Genomic DNA, 23,217 nt, shown 5'->3' with positions numbered 1-23,217 from the left:
CAAATGCTGACATTGGGCATTTAACTAGAACTTCTGGCGCACGGCCGGAAATGAGTGCATCGCCGACCCCGTCACGTGATCGGGGGTCAGCGACGCATTGCCATAACTACCTGAGGTCTCCTCGAGACCTCTATGGCTGTTGATGACAGATTGCTATGAGCGCCACCCTGTGGTTGACACTCATAGCAATGCTGCTATTATACTACATAGAGGCAATCTGATCATTGCCTCTATGTAGCAGAGCCTATGGAGGCTATTGAAGCATGCCAAAAGTAAAAAAAAAAAAAAAAAAAAAGGGTTTAAAAATAAAAAAAACCCATAAAAGTTTAAATCACCCCCCTTTCGCCCCAATCAAAATAAAACAATAAAAAAAAAATCAACCCTACACATATTTGGTATCGCCACATTCAGAATCGCCCGATCTATCAATAAAAAAAGGATTAATCCGATTGCTAAATGGCGTAGCGAGAAAAAAATCAAAACGCCAGAATTACGTTTTATTGGTCACCGCAACATTGAATTAAAATGCAATAATGGGCGATCAAAAGACCATATCTGCACAAACGTGGTATCATTAAGAACGTCATCTCGGCACGCAAAAGATAAGCCCTCACGCAACCCCAGATCACGAAAAATGGAGACACTACGGGTCTCGGAAAATGGCGCAATTTTTTTTTTTTGCAAACTTCGGAATTTTTTTTTCACCACTTAGATAAAAGAGAACCTAGACATGTCTGGTGTCTATGAACTCGTAATGACCTGGAGAATCATAATGGCAGGTTAGATTTAGCATTTAGTGGACCTAGCAAAAAATCTAAACAAAAAAACAAATGTGGGAATGCACTTTTTTTTTGATATTTCACCACACTTGGAATTTTTTTCCCATTTTCAAGTACAAGACATGGTAAAACCAATGGTGTTGTTCAAAAGCAAAACTCGTCCCACAAAAAATAAGCCCTCACACGGCCATATTGATGGAAAAATAAAAAAGTTATGGCTCTGGAAAGAAGGGGAGCGAAAATCAAAAAAAGCTCCGGTCATTAAGGGGTTAAAAAATGTTTGCACCATAATCCGATCCCCGTAGTGTCTCCATTTTTCGCGATCTCGGGTTTGGTGAGGACTTTTTTTTTGCGCACTGAGCTGACGTTTTTAATGATACCATTTTGATGCAGATATGTTCTTTTGATTGTCCGTTATTGCATTTTATAATAATACAGCCCAGCACGGTATAATACAGCCCAGCATGGTATATAGCCCCCCCAGAATGGTATAATACAGCCCAGCATGGTATAATACAGCCCAGCATGGTATCATACAGCCCAGCATGTTATATAGCCCCCCCAGAATGGTATAATACAGCCCAGCATGGTATATAGCCCCCCCAGAATGGTATAATACAGCCCAGCATGGTATATAGCCCCCCCAGAATGGTATAATACAGCCCAGCATGTTATATAGCCCCCCCAGAATGGTATAATACAGCCCAGCATGGTATAATACAGCCCAGCATGGTATAATACAACCCAGCATGGTATATAGCCCCCCCAGAATGGTATAATACAGCCCAGCATGTTATATAGCCCCCCCAGAATGGTATAATACAGCCCAGCATGTTATATAGCCCCCCCAGAATGGTATAATACAGCCCAGCATGGTATAATACAGCCCAGCATAGTATAATACAGCCCAGCATGGTATATAGCCCCCCCAGAATGGTATATTACAGCCCAGCATGGTATATAGCCCCCCCAGAATGGTATATTACAGCCCAGCATGGTATATAGCCCCCCCAGAATGGTATAATACAGCCCAGCATGTTATATAGCCCCCCCAGAATGGAATAATACAGCCCAGCATGGTATATAGCCCCCCCAGAATGGTATAATACAGCCCAGCATGTTATATAGCCCCCCAGAATGGTATAATACAGCCCAGCATGGTATAATACAGCCCAGAATGGTATAATACAGCCCAGCATGTTATATAGCCCCCCCAGAATGGAATAATACAGCCCAGCATGGTATATAGCCCCCCCAGAATGGTATAATACAGCCCAGCATGTTATATAGCCCCCCCAGAATGGAATAATACAGCTCAGCATGTTATATAGCCCCCCCAGAATGGAATAATACAGCTCAGCATGTTATATAGCCCCCCCAGAATGGAATAATACAGCCCAGCATGGTATATAGCCCCCAGAATGGTGTAATACAGTCCAGCACGGTATAATACGGCCCAGCATGGTATATAGCCCCCCAGCATGGTATGATACAGCCGAGCATGGTATATAGCCCCCCAACATGGTATAATACAGGCCAGCATGGTATATAGAACCCCCAGAGTGCCCCCACAGTCCAGTACTCACACTGATTTAAAAAAAAAACTCCTCACCTTCTCCTCGTACCCGCGTTGCTGGCTGCTCCTGTCTCCTCCTGCTCTGCCTGGCACACAGTGAGAGCGCGATGACGTCATCGCGCCCCCGCTGTGTCAGAGGCAGAGCGGGGAATGATGGGAGAGGGAGCGTCAGCTCACACTCTCACCTCCATCATTGCCTCCTTCAATGCGGCGGCGGCGGTGGGAGTTGGCGCCGGGGGCAGGCGGGCCCCCCTCCCTCACAGGGGTCCCATAGCGGCTGTGTGATGTGCCGCTGGCTGGGGGCCCCTGGGGGAGCGGGGGCCCTAGGCAGCTGCCTGGTCTGCCTGCCCCTAACGCCGGCCCTGGCTGGGAGAAGTCCATAGCATGTTTCATTTACAGTGTCTTATAAAAGTATTCAAACCTGTGAACTGTTCCACATTATTTCACATTACAACCACAAGCTTAGATGTATTTTACTTGGATTTTATGTGATACTAACACAAAGTAACAAGTACTGGTGATGTATAACGAAATGATAGACAGTTTTCTAATTCTTGTTAAAAAAAATATAAATCTGAAAATTGTGACGTGCATTTGTATTCAGCCCCCCAGTAGTCTGATACCCCTAAATATAATCCTGGGTGAACAACTGCCTCCGGAAGTCACATACAGCTCTGGCAAAAATTAAGAGACCACTGCAAAATTTTTAGTTTGTCTGATTTTTCTATTTATAGGTATATTTTTGAGTAAAATGTAAATTGCTCTTTTATTCTATAAACTACTGACAACATGTCTCCGAAATTTAAAGCTAAAAATTTTGTATTTATTTGCAGCAAATGAGAAATAATAAAAAAGAAACAGTGCTTTCAGACCTCAAATAATGCTAAGAAAACAAGTTCATAATCATTTAGAAACAACAATATTAATGTTTTAACTCAGGAAGAGTTCAGAAATCAATATTTTGTGGAATAACCATGATTGTTAGTCACAGCTTTCATGCGTCTTGGCTGCTTTCCACCAGTCTTTCACACTGCTTTTGGGTGACCTTATGTCACTCCTGGTACAAAAATGTAAGTAGTTCTTCTTTGTTTGATGGCTTGTGACAATCCATCTTCCTCTTGATTACATTCCAGAGGTTTTCAATGGGGTTCAGGTCTGGAGATTGGGCTGGCCATGACAGGGATCTGATGTGGTGGTCCTTCATCCACACATTGATTGACCTAGCTGTGTGGCATGGCGCATTGTCCAGCTGGTAAAACCAGTCCTAAGAGTTCAGGAACATTGCCTGAGCAGAAGGAATCAACTGTTTTTCCAGGATAACCTTGTATGCGGCTTGATTCATACGTCCTTGGCAAAGATTAACCTGCCCAATTCCAGCCTTGCTGAAGCATCCCCAGATGATCACCGATCCTCCACCAAATTTCACAGTGGGTGCAAGACACTGTGGCTTGTACACCTCTCCAGGTCTCCATTTAACCATTAGACAACCAGGTTTGGGCAAAGCTGAAAATTAGTCTCATCAGAGAAGATTACCTTTCTCCGGTCCTCTATGGTCCAATCCTTATGGTCTTTGGCAAACTTCAGCCTTGCTCTCCTGTGCTTCCCATTGATGAAAGGCTTTTTTCTAGCTTTACATGACTTGAAATTAGTAAATTGAGTCCACCCATGTGTAATTTACTCTCAGTATAACTACAGCTGTTCTATGAAAGCCTCAAAGGTTTGTGTGAGAACATTAGGGACCAAACTGCATCATGAAAATGAAGGAAGGCCAGGGATAAAGTTGTAAAGAGTAAAGCAGGGTTGGGTTATAAAAAAAAATTGCCCAAGCTCTGAATATTTCACAAAGAACTGTTTAATCTATCATCCAAAAATGGCAGAACTGCAAACCTACCAAGAAATGGCTGTCCACCTAAATTAACATCCCAAGCAAGCAGAGAACTAATTAAGCAGCTAAGAGGTTCATGGTCACTCCAGAGAAGTTGCAGAGAATCTGTCCATAGGAAACTATTAGTCATACATTCCACGAATCTGGACTTTATGGAGGAGTGGCAAGAAGAAAGACATTTTTTAAACCAAGCCATGAGAAGTCTCATTTACAGTTTACAAAAAGTTATGTAGGGGACACAGCGAGCATGTGGAAGAAGTTGCTCTGGTCAGATGATACCAAAATAGAACTTTTTAGACTAAATGCAAAACACTGTGTATGGCGGAAATCTAATACTACACATCACCCTAAACACACCATCCCCACCATAATACATAGTGGGGGATACATCATACTGTGGGGAGGCTTTTCTCCAGCAGGGACAGGAAAGCTGGTCAGAGGTGATGGCAAGATAGATGGAGTTAAATACAGGCCAATACCGAAGAAAAACCTATTAGAGGCTGCAAAAGACTTGAGACTGGGGCTTAGGTTCACCTTCCAGCAGAACAACGACCCCAAACATCCTGCCAGAGCTAGAAGAAGGGGAAAAATGTCACGTCTAGATGTGCAAAGCTGGTAGAGACAGACCCAAAAGACTTGCAGCAGTAATTGCAGCAAAAGTATGAACTCGGTGGGCTGAATATAATGCACCTCACAATTTTCAAACTTATATTTTTAAAATATTTAGAAAACCCTGTATCATTTCCTTTACAATTTACAAATACTTGCTACTTTGTGTTGATAGATCACATAAAATCCCAATGAAAACATTTTAAGTTTGTGGGTATAAAAAATGTGGAAACGTTCATGGGGTATAAATACTTTTTCATAGTTTTTGTATCATGACTTTAACCACCTTAACCTAAGGACTGTGTTTTTCTTCCTCTCCGCCTTGGCCCACAGGATACAATATAGCTCACCATACATGTACTGGTGGCAGATGTGATGCACCTGCAGATGATTCAATATTTTCACTACTTTACCGTCCATTCTCATACGATGGAAAATGTTTTATAAAAAATCATACTAAAATAACGTAAAATATATTACGTGCAGGGAAACTCCCATTGGAACCATTTTTCTTCCTCTCGCAAAATCTCCTGCCATGTTTTCCACTGTTTAAGGTCTCCAGTTCCTCATAAAAATCTGAATTGTGTTTTCCCCAATAAATCACGCGCCGAGGTTCTCAAGTTTATTTTGATAGAGTAAAACTTCTTGACTCCATAAATATCTTGAAAAATAAAGCAATTTTATAAACTGCCGGTGGAAATCTGGTGGGTGAGTTGGAGGAGAGATTCTTATGATTGGCAGGGAGAAAAACGCTACTAAAGAAAAAAAAGATGCCTGGAATAGCTGGAGCCAGGCGCCATGGCATACTGCTACCATTAGTAATAATGGAATCAGATCACTAAGTATCAGCGCGGTTTTATTATTTATTTTAACACTTTTGGAAGTAGGAAAAAAAATGTTCGCCAAGAAATCAAAGCTATTTCCTGGAAAGGGTTAGAACAGGATAAGCAGAAGGCAAGGAAAAAAAAACCTTGTTGGCACTGGAACTATTAGAATTGTTAGGGATGCCGTTACCAATAGACGTGTCGAGAGAATGATGGAAATGGGAATAAGATCTAGCGCCAATGTGGAAAATACAGTTGTATAGGTCTTCATTAAAACCATGCCAGCTTACGCGTTTCAAACCAATGACTCCATCATATTCACATTCAACAGGGACAGGGTTCAGCTTCGGCACGCTTACTTGATTTTGATGACACAGAAAGCCGCATTGCTCTTCATGGAGCAATTCTATAGCGACTTCCCACAAGTGTCTATCGGCATTGAAAGCCCATGAAGCTTTTCCATCCTTGGACCTCTTCTTGTAGGTACTAGCCACTGTGTACACTCCAAAAGACCCTCCGTTTTGGAGATACTCTGACCTACAATTTGATCCCTATCAAAGTTGCTCAGATCCTTACGTGTGCCCATTTTTTCCTGCTTCTAACACATCAACAAACAACAAACTGTTCACCTCCTGCCTCTTCTATCCCGTCTCTTGACTAGTGTCATGGTCAGAAGATAATTAATTAATCGATGTTATTCACTTCTCCTATCAGTGGATTTAATGTTATGTGCTGGCTGTGGTGGTGGCGGCACAATATCTGAGTATTTAGGTAGCTGGGGGCCTCGCTTTTAGGGCATCATTCTGCTCTGTGAGGCACCAGATCTGCTCTGCTCTGCTACATTGCTGGACTCTGCTATAAAATTTCTGTAAGTCACGGGACTTACTCTGTTAATTTGTTGGGCTCTTCTACATCACCACCAGGAGTCTCCTGGTCAACTCAAATCTTTTACTCATTACTATAAGACAGCTAACCTACTCTACTCTGCTACATTGCTGGGTTCGGCTACATAATTACCATACACCTGCCCTACTGAACCCTGCCATACAGCTACCATATGTCTCCTGACCTACTCAATTCTGTCACAGAGCTACTAGAAGTCTCTGTCCTGATCTACTCAATTCTGCTACATCACTGGGCTCTGCTACATCTCTACAGTGAGTCTACTGAGGCACCCGGCTCTACTACATCATGAGTCTATGCTAAATCGCTGTATAATTGCTATTCAGTACTATGTGATGTACTCCGCTCTGCCAAACCTACAAGTCTTCTCTACCCCGCTTCATCGGTTTCCCCTCACTGAGTTTTCAGCTCTTCCTTGTGATCTCTTATTTGTCACTTTCAGCTGTCGTCCAGCCATTACTGTCTCCATTGCTCATTCCAGTGGATCTCGTTGCACTAATGTCATATCTCTGTGCTGTACTCATCCGGTCCATGGGCCTTGAGAAGCCACATAAGGCCCAGTGCACTGAGTTCCCCCTAATGGTGTCCGGACTCTGGCAGAACTGTGTAACTAGAGCTATAAGAAAGGGAGCCGGGATTTGCAGCTGTGTCAGATAAACATCACTCTGATCACTATTATAGTTACATTATAGGTCCATTTCTTTGACATTAACATCCTCCCACAACACTTTACCTTTACAAACCACCAGGATCACTTGGTGTTACCCCATGTTACCATATATCCCCAAATTTCAAGACAGGTCATATATTGGGCTTAAGGAGCATTTTGCTATCTCCACCTTGGACACCAATGTGTTTGGTCCTTATGAGAAAAGTAGATTACTATTTGCCTACATCATACTGTCCAATAGTCCCAAAATATCTGTGAGACTTCTGTAAAAAGGGAAACGTTCTTAAACTTATGGAGGATTTGGCAAATTTTCTTGCACCAAACAAAGTCTTGGAGCGCATAGAACAGGCGTGGATGGACCCGGGTGACAAAAAAGCGCCTGGTTTTAATATGGGAATAACGTATTTATTATTCTTGCTTATATAGTGCCATTAATTCCACAGCGCTTTACAGACATCATCATTGTCCCCATTGGGGCTCATAATCTAGATTCCCTATCAGTATATCTTTGAAGTCTGGGAGGAAACCGAGAAAGAGAGAATTTTTTTCTTTTCATAGCTGTTTGGGAGTCCATTATTTTCAATGGGGTTCGGGCTTTGGTGGAAGTTCGGGTAGTGTTCTGGTACCCGAATTAAACTTTTTAAAAAGTTCGGGTCAGGTATCAGAACCCAAACTTCCTCCTGTCCATCCATCCCTACTAAGAATCCTTCGGCGAGTTCGTTGATTGGCTGCAGCAGGCAGGTGACAAGAAGAGCACGTCATCGGAGAAACATCTAGCCACCTGACTGCTGCAGCCAATCACAGGCTTTATTGGACCTGTAACTTCAGGCATCACTTCCAGAGCCAGGACAGAACACCAGTGCAGCCTGTGCCTGGTCCACAGAGCTGCTGATAAGTGATTATGCTTTAGTTTTTCTACTTTAAGAGAACGAAAGTTAAAAAAAATCTTTCCGTTGGACAAACCCTTTAATCTCATTCAGAGTCCAACAATGCACAGGGAAACAAAAAAAAGTCTGTAAAAACCAAGTGGCGCTAAATCTGTAATGAAACCTAAATTCAAAAGTTATTTTTCATCCAAAATGAATACATTTACGTGAAAAAAATAAATAAATTATATATATATGTAAATATATATATATACACATGCACTGTATATATATATATATATATATATATATATGTGTCCATGAATATACCCATAAGGTTATTCAAAAGGTGAGCAAAAACATTAGATATTAATAGACTTGATAAAAGCAACACATCGCCGCGTCGGTATAGTAGTAGAACTCTATGGACATCAGGAGCATTTCCTCCTATATGTAACTTATCTATGCCGAATATAGGGCCAAGTGTGACACATATATATATAAAAAGCCATCACCACCATCTAGTGGAGAAATGTTATAAATTGACATATTGTGGGGAAGGTTAATTTGAACCTAAACTTTCAGAAAACCTGATTTCACTTGATGAAAAAAAATTATTTAAAGATTGTAATTTTTGTTGTATTACTTCCTAAAAATTACAAGCAACCAGGGCCAAGATAAGGTGTTTTGGTGCCCACTGGCAGATGAAAACAATGGTGTCCTCACCCTCCGATGAACCTTCTGCTTCGAAGTAAAGGAATAGAACAGAGACTGAGGTCAAGGTTACAAATAACATAATTCATTGTTTGGGAACCATTTACACAATTCACGAGCCAAATTCATCCATGACACCCCATAATTTATATGTCAGACACAATGATGGTCAGGGAAACTAATATAACTTATCTGTAATAGGGACAAATTAAGGTGTCCAATATTTCGCGGGTACCGTAATGGAAACTAAACAGACCCCATTATAGATAAATGGACAGGTACTGTATTATGGTTTTTACATCCGTCATGCGACAAATTCCAGTTTGCCACAAAACTGATGGTGGTTCTGGTGCCGTATTTTTGTACTGATGATGGTTATTGTGTTTTATTTCTGTATTGATCATGGTTCTGATGCTGTATTCATGTAGTGATGGTTGGTCTGGTGCTATATTTATGTACTACTGATGGCTCTGGTGATTGTATTCATGTAGTGATGATAATTCTGGTGCCGTGTTCATTCATGGAACCATCAAGGTACCTTACAGGTTACATCTTCTCTGAGTCTTTTCTTTCTTTTCATCTCTATCTTATGTGGCGCCCCTGAGGCTCAGTCACCACAGAGGTACTGCACCTTCTCCTAAAGTGTGATGCCCCACCATCCAGGTAAGTTGGGGGCTCCTGACCACGCTCCAACACTCGCACCCCACACAATAGTGTAGTTCAGCAAAACCACATTGCGGCTCCTTGCTTAGAGAGAAGCAGAGTACCTTTGGTGGTTCTCTACTTGGAACATTAGACGTGCTGGGAGGTGGGTGGAGTTGAGAATACATAAAAGAACGGGATGGTTTAGGATCACAGGTCAGTCGGTGAGTGAGTCAGAAGGAGAGTAGGAGAGAGGAAGCCACTCGGAGAGGAGTGGGGATCCCTGGAAGAGAGATGGAGGAAGGAGTGCTGCAGCTGCCTCAGTGACCTGAGCCAGCTGGCACGGGAAAGGAAAGAAGGAGAAAGACATTGAACTGAAGCCTGAGCTTCCATAGGAGAGAAAGACAAGTATGGAACGTAAGAGTAAAAGGGAACACAGAGGACGTGGTTTAGAGGAAGAACCCTGCCTAGAAGTTCTAAGCGCAAGGCCGGGGCCCGGTCCCCAAAGTTGTATGGACACGAATGGTTCTGCAGCAGACACCGGCGGAGTAGTGGGCTGTAAATGCACTACTCCCATCTAAGACTTGAGGGCACAACAGCAACACGGATAGAGAGCCGGGACTTAGGAGTAGAGAGTCCCCGAAGCAGGCTACAGCTGTCTGCCGTACAAGTAGAGTTCTTGGGAACATCTGTCAGGAGGAACTCCAGTGTAACTCAGTACTAGGAGATCTTCACACTTAAAGGCGCTATAGAGGAGACGTTCAGAAAAAGGCACATAAGTTGGCGGAGCGTGGAAGGGAACTGAGTCCCTAACCCGGAGGATTCGGCACAGAAGCGGGCACTACAGACTGTGAGTAAAGCTTTGGAACTACATGCCCTGGTGTCCTCCATTCCTTCCTGCATCCGTCCGCCTGGCACTGCTACATCCCCTGCGCCAAACACTACACCATCTAAGTGTCTCCACATCTGCACTGCACCACACCATCTGTCCCGGAGGATCTGTCTGCAGCGTCGGCTTAACACCTCCCTTGCCGAACACCACAGGTGGCGTCACGAACTATTCAACTACATTCTACCATTCACAACATCTTCCTATTACTTGGGCGCCCAGGGCCACGGTCCGGGTCACCGCTGCTGTAACACATCCCACTGATACTGGCCCGGTACCGAGTACCCCACGGCCCTGGGAGGGCGACCCACTTTTCCAGATGCCACAATGCCTTTTCATGTACACAGCTGTTCTCTCCAGATTCCCTATTCTCCAGTCTTCTGCAGCACAATGCCCTTAAAAATAATATTGTTATTAAAATGCCCTTAGCATAAAAACATTTGTCCATATTATGATCTAAATAAGCCTTCTATGGTAAATGGCCCCCACACTTTCCCTGTAATGATCTATAACCACCTCAATTACTGCCATTATCAGCTATAACCACCACACCGTCCACCCTTACGAACCAAAGCCTGTTCCATGGTTGTCCCCTCCCCACAATCTATATCTCCACATTGTCCCCCCCACCATGCTAACTTATCTTCTTAATGAGTTCCCTTTTCACACTATGCCCCCATACTGCAAACCACGTTGTCTTCTCCAAACTGTACTCCCCCTACATGGTATGGTCACTACAGCCGCCCATACAGTATGATATCCACAATTGACCTTCAATATACAAAATTATCCAACATAGCCGTCCATGACGTATGATGTCCATCAAAGCCCCCAAATATACAGTATGATGTCCACCACAGCCCCTTGTACAGTATAATGTCCTCAACATCCCCCAATACAGTATGGTCACCGCAGGCCCCTTTACAGTGTGATGTTTACACAGCCACCTATATAGTATGATCCCCCATGTAAGTCCCCACAGCCAGTTTCATGTATGTCCTCACAGTCAGCCCAATGTATGTCACTATATCCAGATCTATCTATGTGCCCACAGTCAGTCCCATGTATATCCTAACAGTCAGCCCCACATATGGCCCCACAGCCAGCCCCACATATGTCCCCACAGCCAGCCACTCGATTGTCCCAACAGTGAGCCCCTCATATGTACAGCAGTGGCCGTTGGATGCCATGATGGCATCACTGCATCGCATCATCTCACGTCCTCTGCGTGTGCCATCTCCACAGGCCGGAAGTGGCCTGTGTTCTGCTGGAGTTCCTGGAGGAGCAGGGGGCTGATTACAGCTCCACTTCTATGATGGTGGTGCCCACATCGCATCAATTGTATCAACGTCTTATAGACGTGATACAATGTGATGAAATCAACTGTGGGAGCAATAATAAGAAGACTTAAGACATACAAGACCACTGATAATCTCTCTCGATCTGGGGCTCCACGCAAGATCTCACCCCATGGGGTCAAAATGATCTCAAGAACGGTGAGCAAAAATCCCAGAACCACACGTGGGGACCTAGTGAATGACCTGTATAGAGCTGGGACAACCGTAACAAAGCCTACCACCAGCAACACACTACGCCTCTAGTGACTCAGATCTTGCAGTGCCAGACATGTCCCCATGCTTAAGTCAGTACATGTGCGGGCCCATCTGAAGTTTGATAGAGAGCATTTGGATTATCCAGAAGACTATTGGGATAATATCAGATACAGTAGTCTGATGAAACCAAAGTAGAACTGTTTGATAGAAACAAAACTTGTCGTGTTTGTAGGAGACAGAATGCTGAGTTGCATTCAAAGAACACCATACCTACTGTGAAGCATGGGGGTGGCAACATCATGCTTTGAGGCTGTTTCTCTGCAAAGGGACCAGGATGACTGATCCGTGTACATGAAAGAATGAATGGGGCCACGTATTGTTAGATTTTTGTCATGGTTTGAACAGGGTTCTTGCCCTGCACTCGCATGGTTAAGTGTTCGTGGCCTCTTTCTGGATCTGGGAGGGGTATTTATACTCACTCTTTACGTGGGTTCTCTGTCAGCTATATTGTTGTTCTGGTGTGTCTGACCCCTGGTGTGCGTGTATTCTGCGTTGCTTGTTTGCTTCCCGTGTATGACCCGGCCTGTTCCCTCACTCTGTACTCCGTCTCTCGCTTTGGTACTATTGTCTTCTCCGGTTCTGACCTCCTGGCTTGGCTATCGTTACTCCGTTACAGTTTGTTACTATTGTACCGTCTATTGCCCGTTCTGGTTTTATGACCTATTGCTATGTCCTGACTATCCATTCTGTCTAAACCTTTGGTACTGTATTGCTATCTTGTGCTTTGACCCTGGCTTCATCTGGTTTCTGTCTCTGTCTATGCCCCTTGGTAACATTGTCCTGTAGTTACCTTTCTAGGAGTTTCCCTGCAGCTCCTAGATGTGTGGAGCTTAGGCCACGCCCCCAGCAGTCATGTGCTTCAGGTCCTGATACTCTGAAGCACGCATCATCACCGCTGCTGCCCTGCTCCACAGGTATCTTTGAGCACTGTCTTTGTACTCAGGACACCCGCACTGGCTCAGGGAGCAAGTGCAGTGCGGGGCTCCTGACATTATAGCTGACCATTTCAGTTTTTTTTTTCCTCTGAAGAAAAAAAAAAAAGTGTTATCCTCATGGATCCCATACAAGCTTTGGCTGATCAGGTCAAGCACCTGACCCAAATGTTCCACAAACTAAATATGGAACAGCGCACGATGGCCCAGACCCAGCAACAGTTGGTGGATACTGTGCAGGGGGCTGTCGTTGCAGGGGCTCCTTGTGCTGGGGATAGAGATGTGTCATTGGCATTCCCCGAATCTCCGGTCAAATTGCCAGACCTTTTCTCAGGGGATAAAAAGGAGTTCAGATCTTTCAGAAAAGGATGCAAGCTTTTTTTTTCTCTGAGGCCCCGCTCCTCCGGGGATGAGTTCCAGAGGGTGGGGGTCATCATTTCCCTACTTCGGGGGGCTTCACAGGCATGGGCTTTCTCTCTCTCTTCCTCTGCTCCTGAACGTATGTCTGTGAATTTGTTCTTTGTGGCTCTGGGGCACATTTATGATGAGCCTGATAGAGTGCGTCTGGCAGAGGATATGGTGATGAGTGTGACACAGGGGAGGAACTCTGCTGAATGGTTCTGCTCTGAGTTCAGACGCTGGGCAGCGGAGGTCTCCTGGGATGATGCTGCCCTCCGGGGTTTGTTCTGTAGAGGCCTGTCCGAACATTTGAAAGATGCCCTAGCCCTTCATCCTCCACCGAATTCTTTGGAGGACTCTATGATCCAGGCTGTCCGCATGGACGGTAGCCTGCGGGCAAGAGAGGTCATGCTGCAGGAGGCCCCTTTATTCTCCAATCTGAGAGACTCTGCATCTAGTCCTGAGCCCATGGAGGTTGGTGCCACATCATTGGAGGAAAAAGAGAGGAGACACCGAAGAAACAACCAATTGTTCTTTTACTGTGGGTCCGCTGGACATTGGAGAAGGAACTGTCCTTCTTGCCCTTCTTCAGTGAAGCCATCAGGAAAACGACTGAGTCTGGGTAACAATCAAGGAGGTTGCCCATACTCCCAGGTACCCTTTTCCTCACTTACTAAAATTCTGCTTCCGGTGGAACTGGAACTTACAGGCGGTCCAGTTGGGACTACCGCCTTTGTTGACTGTGGTTCTTCTATTAATCTGATCGATGCCAAAGTTGTGACTTTTCATAAGATAGGGACAGTCAGGTTAAAAGATTCTGTTAAAATCGTGGTAATTGATTCTTCTCCTATCACCCAGGAAGGAATTTGTTTCATGACCGATACCTTTTCTATGAAAGTGGGTTCCACTCATGTGGAAAAATTAAGGTGTTTTGTTATAAATAATCTGCCGGCTGGACTGGTACTGGGTATGCCTTGGCTTCAACGTCACAATCCTACTATTGACTGGGTCACGGGGGAGATCATTCAGTGGGGTTGTATGGCTAACGGTCTATGTTATAACTTGACAACTCTTGTCACCCCAGTAAAATCTGTGTCAGTGTCGTCTGTCGATCTGGAAGGTATTCCGGAGTACCTGAAAGATTTATAAGACGTATTTTCTGAAAGTGAGGCTGAGGCGCTACCACCACATAGACCCTTTGATTGTGACATTAATCTAGTCCCTGGAGCCAAGTTACCCAAGGCTCGCCTGTTCAATTTGTCCGGGCCCGAACGTCTAGCCATGAAGGAGTACATTACCGAGAGTCTCCGCAAAGGGCATATTAGGCCTTCTGTTTCACCTGTGGCAGCGGGCTTCTTTTTTGTTAAGAAAAAGATGGTGGTTTGCAGCCGTGCCTCGACTCTCAGGAATTAAACAAAATTACTGTGAAAAATACATACCCTCTCCCCCTAATTCCTGATCTATGTAACCAACTCACCAGGGCCAAGTGGTTCTCTAAACTGGATTTACGTGGGACGTATAACCTTATAAGAGTCCGGGAAGGGGACGAATGGAAAACAGCATTCCTGACAACTGAAGGGCTGTTCGAAAACTTGGTTATGCCCTTTGGTCTCACCAACGCTCCTGCTGTTTTTCAGAATTTTATTAATGCAATTTTCTCTGATTTAATTGGTCATTTTTTGGTTATCTATTTGGATGACATTCTGGTGTACTCGGTGGACAGTCAATCTCACTTGCACCATTTGCGGATGGTTCTCATGAGACTGAGGGAGAATCATTTGTATGCCAAGTTGGAAAAATGCTCATTTTTCATACAAGAAGTATCCTTTCTGGGGTTGATTGTGTCAGGGGAGGGGTTCCGCATGGATCCTAAGAAGGTCCAGGCTGTTACGGAGTGGGTGCAGCCTCATGACTTGAAAGGGTTGCAGCGATTTTTGGGCTTTGCCAACTTTTATAGGAAATTTATTAAGGGCTTCTCGCAGGTGGTAAAGCCTCTAACGGACCTCACTCTCAAGGGAGCTGATGTAAAAAATTGGTCTGTAGCTGCAAAAAAATTTTTCATGACATTAAAAAAGTGCTTTTCTTCAACCCCTGTATTGGTACAACCCGACCCATCAAGACCTTTTGTCGTGGAGGTAGACACCTCGGAAGTAGGGGTGGGGGCAGTTTTGTCTCAGGGCCCTCCTACCCTTACTAATCTGAGGCCTTGCGCCTTCTTCTCTAAAAAATTTTCCTCTGCCGAGAGAAATTACGATGTCGGCAATAGAGAGTTGTTGGCGGTAAAGTTGGCTTTTGAAGAATGGAGGCATTTCCTGGAGGGGGCTGTTCATCCCATTACAGTCATCACTGATCACAAAAATTTGGCCTATATCGAGTCTGCCAAGAGATTGACCCCCAGACAGGCTCGATGGGCGCTTTTTTTTTCTCGATTTCAGTTTACCATCACATTCCGCCTGGGATCTAAAGACATCAAGGCTGATGCCTTATCCCGAAGCTTTGATTCGGTGTCCCCTCCAGAACCTCCCTCCTCCATTCTTCAGCCAGGAGTAGTGGTGGCCGAAATCTCATCTGAGTTACAGAGAGGGATTTTGGAGGCCCAGGCTCGGGCTCCTGGTGGTAAACCCCCGGGTAAATTGTTTGTACTGGAACGTTTCCATCTCAGACTTATGCAGGAATTTCACGATTCTGTGTTGAGTGCTCATCCTGGGATTGCAGCTACCCGGGGGGCAATTGCGAGGGATTTCTGATGGCCCTCTATGGTAAGATATTAAAAAGTTTGTGACTGCATGTGGGGTGTGCGCTCGTTCTAAAAGTTCTCAGGTCCGGCCGGATGGGGAATTGGTGCCTTTGCCAATTCCGGATAGACCATGGACACATTTGTCCATGGATTTTATCACAAATCTTCCTCCTTCCAGGGGCAACTCGGTGATATGTTTTCAAAACAAGCTCACTTTGTACCTTTCCCCGCGTTACCATCTGCTGAAACCCTGGCCTGCTTATTTATGCAGCATATAATTAGGTTGCATGGAGTGCCTATGAATGTGGTGTCAGACAGAGGGGTACAGTTTGTGGCCAGGTTCTGGAGGGCTTTTTGCAAAAAGCTGGGGATTTCGTTGTCTTTCTCCTCTGCCTACCACCCAGAGTCTAATGGACAGACGGAGGGCACGAACCAATTGTTGGAGCAGATTCTGAGATGCTTGGCCTCTTCCAGGCAGGAGGACTGGTGTGAGGTATTGCCCATGGCAGAGTTTGCATTCAACGGTCGTGTGAGTCAATCTACTGGGAAGTCTCCCTTTCAGGTCAACTATGGGTTTAACCCACATTTTGGAGAGTTTTCCCGCATGGATTCAGGTTGTCATGGTGCTGAGGATGTGACACAACGTCTTAGAATTCTTTGGAGGGAGGTTCAGAGGAATATTTCCAAGGCCCAGGAAAACTATAAGCGGTTTGCTGACAGGAGGAGGGGGCCAGGTCCAGCATTTGCAGTAGGGGAGAAGGTGTGGCTATCCACCTGCAATATCAAGCTTAAGATACCATCTATAAAGCTGGGCCCCAAGTTTATTGGCCCATACAAAGTTGTGGAGGTTGTTAACCCAGTAGCCTACCGACTGCAACTGCCCACCTCCTTTAAAATTTCTGATGTCTTCCACAGGTCCCTGTTAAAGCCTGTGGGGACGGTGAGACAGGATCCTTCATCAAATGCTCCGCCAGTGCTGGTAGGGGGCAGCTGGAGTGTGAAGTAGGGCGCATTGTTGACTCCCGGTGGGTGCGCCGGAGACTCCAGTATCTGATACACTGGAAGGGGTACTCACTGGAGGATCGGACGTGGGTTCCGGCCAGTTCAGTGCATGCCGATCGCCTGGTTCGGGCTTTCCACACCAGATACCCAGACAAGCCTGGGGGTCCAGTGCCCCCCCCCGTTAAGAGGGGGGTACTGTCATGGTTTGAACAGGGTTCTTGCCCTGCACTCGCATGGTTAAGTGTTTGTGGCCTCTTTCTGGATCTGGGAGGGGTATTTATACTCACTCTTTACGTGGGTTCTCTGTCAGCTATACTGTTGTTCTGGTGTGTCTGACCCCTGGTGTGCGTGTATTGTGCGTTGCTTGTTTGCTTCCCATGTATGACCCGGCCTGTTCCCTCACTCTGTACTCCGTCTCTCGCTTTGGTACTATTGTCTTCTCCGGTTCTGACCTCCTGGCTTGGCTATCGTTACTCCGTTACAGTTTGTCACTATTGTACCGTCTATTGCCCTTTCTGGTTTTCTGACCTATTGCTACGTCCTGACTATCCATTCTGTCTAAACCTTTGGTACTGTATTGCTATCTTGTGCTTTGACCCTGGCTTCATCTGGTTTCTGTCTCTGTCTATGCCCCTTGGTAACATTGTCCTGTAGTTACCTATCTAGGAGTTTCCCTGCAGCTCCTAGATCTGTGGAGCTTAGGCCATGCCCCCAGCAGTCATGTGCTTCAGGTCCTGATACTCTGAAGCACGCATTGTCACCGCTGCTGCCCTGTTCCACAGGTATCTTTGAGCACTGTCTTTGTACTCAGGACACCCGCCCTGGCTCAGTGAGCAAGTGCAGTGCGGGGCTCCTGACTATTTTGAGTGCAAACCTCCTTCCGTCAGCAAGGGCATTGAAGAGGAAACGTGGATAGGTCATTCAGCATGATAATGATCCCAAGCACACCGCCAGGGCAACGAAGGAGTGGCTTCGTAAGAAGCTTATGAACGTCCTGGAGTGGCCTAGCCAGTCTCCAGATCTCAACCCCATAGAAAACCTTTGGAGGGATTTGAAAGTCTGTGTTGCCCAGCGACAGGCCCAAAATATCACTGCTCTAGAGGAGATCTGCATGGAGGAATGGGCCAACGTACCACCAACAGTGTGTGCCAACCTTGTGAAGACTTACAGAAAATGTTTGACCTCTGTCATTGAAAACAAAGGATATATAACAAAATATTGAGAGGAACTTTTGTTAATAACCAAATACTTATTTTCCACCATAATTTGCAAAATAAATCTTGCCAAATCAGACAAGGTGATTTTCTGGATTTGTTTTCTCATTTTGACTCTCATAGTTGTGGTCTACCTATGATGTCAATTACAGGCCTCTCTCATCTTTTTATGTGGGAGAAGTGGGAAAACTTGCACAATTGGTGGCTAAATACTATTTTCCCCCACTGTATGTATCACTTATCCTGTAAACTTGGTGCTACTTTAAAACCACAGATTTTCTGCAGACAAAAACAGCAGTAAAAACTGCAGCGTATCCACGAAACATCAATGAAAACGAATGGCACATATATGTGTTGCAATGCTCTTATGGTGTACACAAAATGAATGTGGCTGTAAGGGTACAATAGGCACATGCCCCAGAGGGAAATACAGTGCACCACATATATTTTGCCATATAGAGTGGATACGAGTCTGCCTTCCCCTAAGGAACATAGCGCAGGAATAGAATAGAAATTTTGCTTTTGGCTAATTAAAAATTGTCCCATTGTGGGTTGACACCCCCCCCCCCTCAATGACACAAAATCTACCTATATGAAGTTCCATCCGGTTCCTGATATTTCAGCTCTCCATCATGGAGAGCGGACGGAGACATGATCTGGACAAAGCAAGCAAGGTAATCAGTGCACAAGACCCCAATTTACTTTTGTTAACCTGTCTATGTAGTAAGCTTGGTTCTGTTCCCTTATCTGTGTAGTAAACTGTTTCTGTATCTATGTAGTTAGTGTTGAATCTTTGGTGAAGATATTCCTATATATAGCCTATATTCCTATTATATATAGAGGGAGAGAGTGCAACATCTCCAAAACTTATGTCTGTTTTTTTTATTCAGTTTGAGATCATAAAAAATACATAAATAAAACACCTCATTACAGGATCCATTCATTTGAATGGGAACAGAAGGGTCCTAGGATTTCTTCCATTTGCCTCCATTCCAGCTGCATTCTCTGTTTCGAACGAAGTCTGCACTTTTTTTTTCCAGCCCAAAAAATGGTTAGCAAACCAAAGTTTAAAAAAAATAAATAAAATCTATGGGAAACGGATAGTTATCCATTAACCAATCCATTCTTTTAGCACACCTCATGACCCTGACTTATGGATATGGGACGGACCCCCACTCCATCTTAAAACCACCATAACTACAGTAAACCTAGGCACTAGAATAAATACACAACACATTATTTTGGTTGTCAAAATGGCCACAGCTTTATTTAAATCACAGGATTAAAACAATCACAGTAGGAGTCAGGTGAAGTGCTAGTACATTGGGATTCACAAGTACTGTGATATCCCCAGCTGTCTGACATACAGAACCAGGACAGACAGCCATAAAGGGGCGGCACGCACTGGCTTGCCATTCAAGCAGAGCCAGTAAACTTTCAGGGCACCAATGACCCTATTATCCTCACTCCTGTGCTTAACCACTGTGCCCGCCCCTGATTGACGTTACCATTACAACGTCCTTGAGGCTGGCCACCAAAGCCGAGCCTGTTCACCACCATGAGGTTTTACATCCTCTATTAGTTAAAATGAGTCCACCTTAACTTGCCTGCAACTTCCACCTGACTCCTAAACCGCCACCAGAGAGGCCATTTAACACCTTAAATGGACTCGACCCCCATCAACCATGCCTAACAAAGCCATCAACCATTTCTACATGCTATGGAAAGACTGTGCACACAAGTAATAAAATTAAAATTCCAGAGCTCTGACAGATTAATTTTATCAATGCCATGCTACCAAGTTATGATCGATAGTACGGTAACTACAGCAAAATAGCAGTTGCTAAACATCCTGCAATGAGGATCCCATAATGGGGAATGTGGAAAGTAAACCATAATTAAGGTCGTAGCCACAATCTGAATACCTGTATAATGACATCTGTCATGCCTCAAAAAACTATTATACCGCACGTATTGTAGCCAGCTCTAATAATTCACAGATTTTAGTTCTAGAAACCACCATTATATACAGTAGCTATGCAGTAAAATTTCTCAAACCCACTTACTATCACTACCCGAAAAGTGATGAACATATCAATAGAAAGATATTATAAATAGGGAGTAACTAAAAACTATACACAATATAACAACATTATAACCGACCATAAAAGAATGTTCAGAATATCTGGAAGTAGTAATTTAAATAAACCTAAAGCAGAAAAAGTCTACACAGGCATTATTAATAAAATGGCTACGCCATTGATAATTGTTTTTCATGCGCTTGATAACATTTACTGTTGACCTCTCCAACTGGGTCAAAGGCATTGGGAATAGGCATAGTGCCCTTTGTGTTAATGCACTTGATTATACCCTTAGCCGCTCCCACCAGCTCAAGGGCATCGGGAATAGGCATATTGCTCTTCATGTTAACGCACTTGATTACTTTACCCTTAGTCACTCCCACTGACTCAAGGGCACACAGATTAGGTACATTGCTCTTCAGTTTCATGCACTAGATAACTGCATTGTCCAGATGACAACCTTGTTCTCTTCTCCCCTCCAGCCGCTGTTCCTGGCTCAGAGGAGCCAATTTCTTCTGTAGGCATGCAAAATATGATTGCCATGACCCCAGGGACCTTACCCTAACAGGGTCCTATAAAATATAAATGCTTCTGGAGACCAGGGGGCCATACCGTGATGGTCACCCCTCCATACCAGGGGGCCATACCCGAGATGGTTACCACCTCCACACCATGGGGCCATACACGAGATGGTTACCCTCCACACCAGGGGGCCATACCTGAGATGATTACCCCTCAAAACCAGGGTGCCATACCTGAAATGGTTACCCTTCCAAACCCAGGGGGGGTCAGCGGCCAGTTTATTAACAAATAACATAAACTTTTACAATAAGTATTAAATACACAATCTTATACGACATGAGGGGAGGGTTCTTGGAGCCCCAAAAATTCTGACCAAATATTTGGCAAAAACACAAGCACTTAAAAATCCACGTTACCCTAAGCCGTAAACCACCAGCTCGAGGGCACCAAACATCCCGTTCCGGGAAGTCCAACCACCAAAAGCTCCCGGGTAACACCCCGTCCAGAGCCGTAACCAAAAGCCAGATCCAGAATTTTAACTTCCAATTCCTTTTTGCTGATTCAGCGTCAACTCCAAGAACCCCACCCCAGAGGTCTATACTTAATATGGTTACCCCTACTGACCAATTTATAAATAACTTCCAAGAACCCACTAAAAGGAAAACAAATAACTGTCTTTTTTTTATTTTAAATTCATGTTCTTATTAAAATAAACATAAAATAAACATGAAAGCATAAATAACATTAACATGCTGGGGGGAGTCCTTGAAGCTCACAAATCTGGTGATTACCAAACATAAAATGTACTAACAATTACTCCCAGCCGTTACCCCACTAGATCGGGAGTACCATAGCCACAAGGGTTCCAAAGTTCACTTGAATTTCCTGGGGATCCGACAAACTCTTGCCGAAACTCCCCTCCACCTTTCACCAGATCCAGAACCATATTAACTTCCAAAAAGATGAATCCATATCCCATTGGATCCCCCAGACCAATTTCTAACCAACTTCAAGGACCCCCCAACCACCAGGCTCCAGGTAATCCACTCAGGCCTGTGCTATCCACCATCTTAAGTAATATAAAATAAGCACTTGGTGGGTATACACCGATCCCTTTTTTTAATATAATTATTATTCACACCTTTATTAAAACAAACATACCATAAAACATCAAAGCATAAATAATATTAACACGCAGGTAGGAGTCTTTGAAGCTCCCAAAAATCTGGTGATTACCAAACATAAAGTGAACATACAATGTACCAACAATTACTCCCAGCCGTTACCCCACCAGCTCGGGAGCACCATAACCACAAGGGTTTCAATGTTCACTTGAATTTCCTGGGGATCCGACAAACCCTTGCCGAAACTCCCCTCCATCTTTCACCAGATCCAGAACCATATTGAATTCCAAAAGGAGGAAATCATATCCCAATGGATCGCCCAGACCATATTTAACCAACTTCAAGGACCCCTCCAACCGCACAAAATGTGAGATAAGTGAGGGTGATAACCATGCAGGTTTACAACCAAGGTATACAACAGGTTAATAATGGAAAATGTCCCATCATAAGGTCCAGAAATAGGCAGAGATGGGCAATGCTGTGTTATATGCTGTAACAATAAATGAGAAGCTGCCTGCTCCTCTACAGCAGTTACAGCCTCTAATCACCAGCTGCACATAAATGGTAAGAAATATGTAGGTCTAATATAAGCTGCCTGCAGCCATAGGTGTGTGAGCAGAAAACTGCAAGTTCTGTATCCCAGTCACTCTACTACATACAATTACAATAGACGAGAGACAGGGCTGAAAACTGGGCCCATGATGTGTCCTCCAGAGCAATGTGCAGCCTCACACTAGGAGTGCCCACTCACTGCCCGCCATGTGCTGAGTTATTAGTGCCCACTCACTGCCCGCCATGTGCTGAGTTATTACTGCCCACTCACTGCCCGCCATGTGCTGAGTTATTACTGCTCACTCACTGCCCGCCATGTGCTGAGTTATTACTGCCCACTCACTGCCCGCCATGTGCTGAGTTATTACTGCTCACTCACTGCCCGCCATGTGCTGAGTTATTACTGCCCACTCACTGCCCGCCATGTGCTGAGTTATTACTGCTCACTCACTGCCCGCCATGTGCTGAGTTATTACTGCTCACTCACTGCCCGCCATGTGCTGAGTTATTACTGCTCACTCACTGCCCGCCATGTGCTGAGTTATTACTGCCCACTCAAATGTGCTGAGTTACTCCACGATTATTTATTTTACACATGATAAAACATAATCCATTCAGGCCTGTGCTATCCACCATCTTAGGTAATATAAAATAAGCTCTTGGTGGGTATACTCTGATCATGCA

This window comes from Dendrobates tinctorius, unplaced genomic scaffold, assembly GCF_039654945.1.
Source record: "Dendrobates tinctorius isolate UK_male_01 unplaced genomic scaffold, ASM3965494v1 ptg000476l, whole genome shotgun sequence".
Taxonomy (NCBI): domain Eukaryota; kingdom Metazoa; phylum Chordata; class Amphibia; order Anura; family Dendrobatidae; genus Dendrobates; species Dendrobates tinctorius.
The sequence above is the reverse complement of the archived record's forward strand: the minus strand, read 5'-3'. Positions refer to the sequence as shown.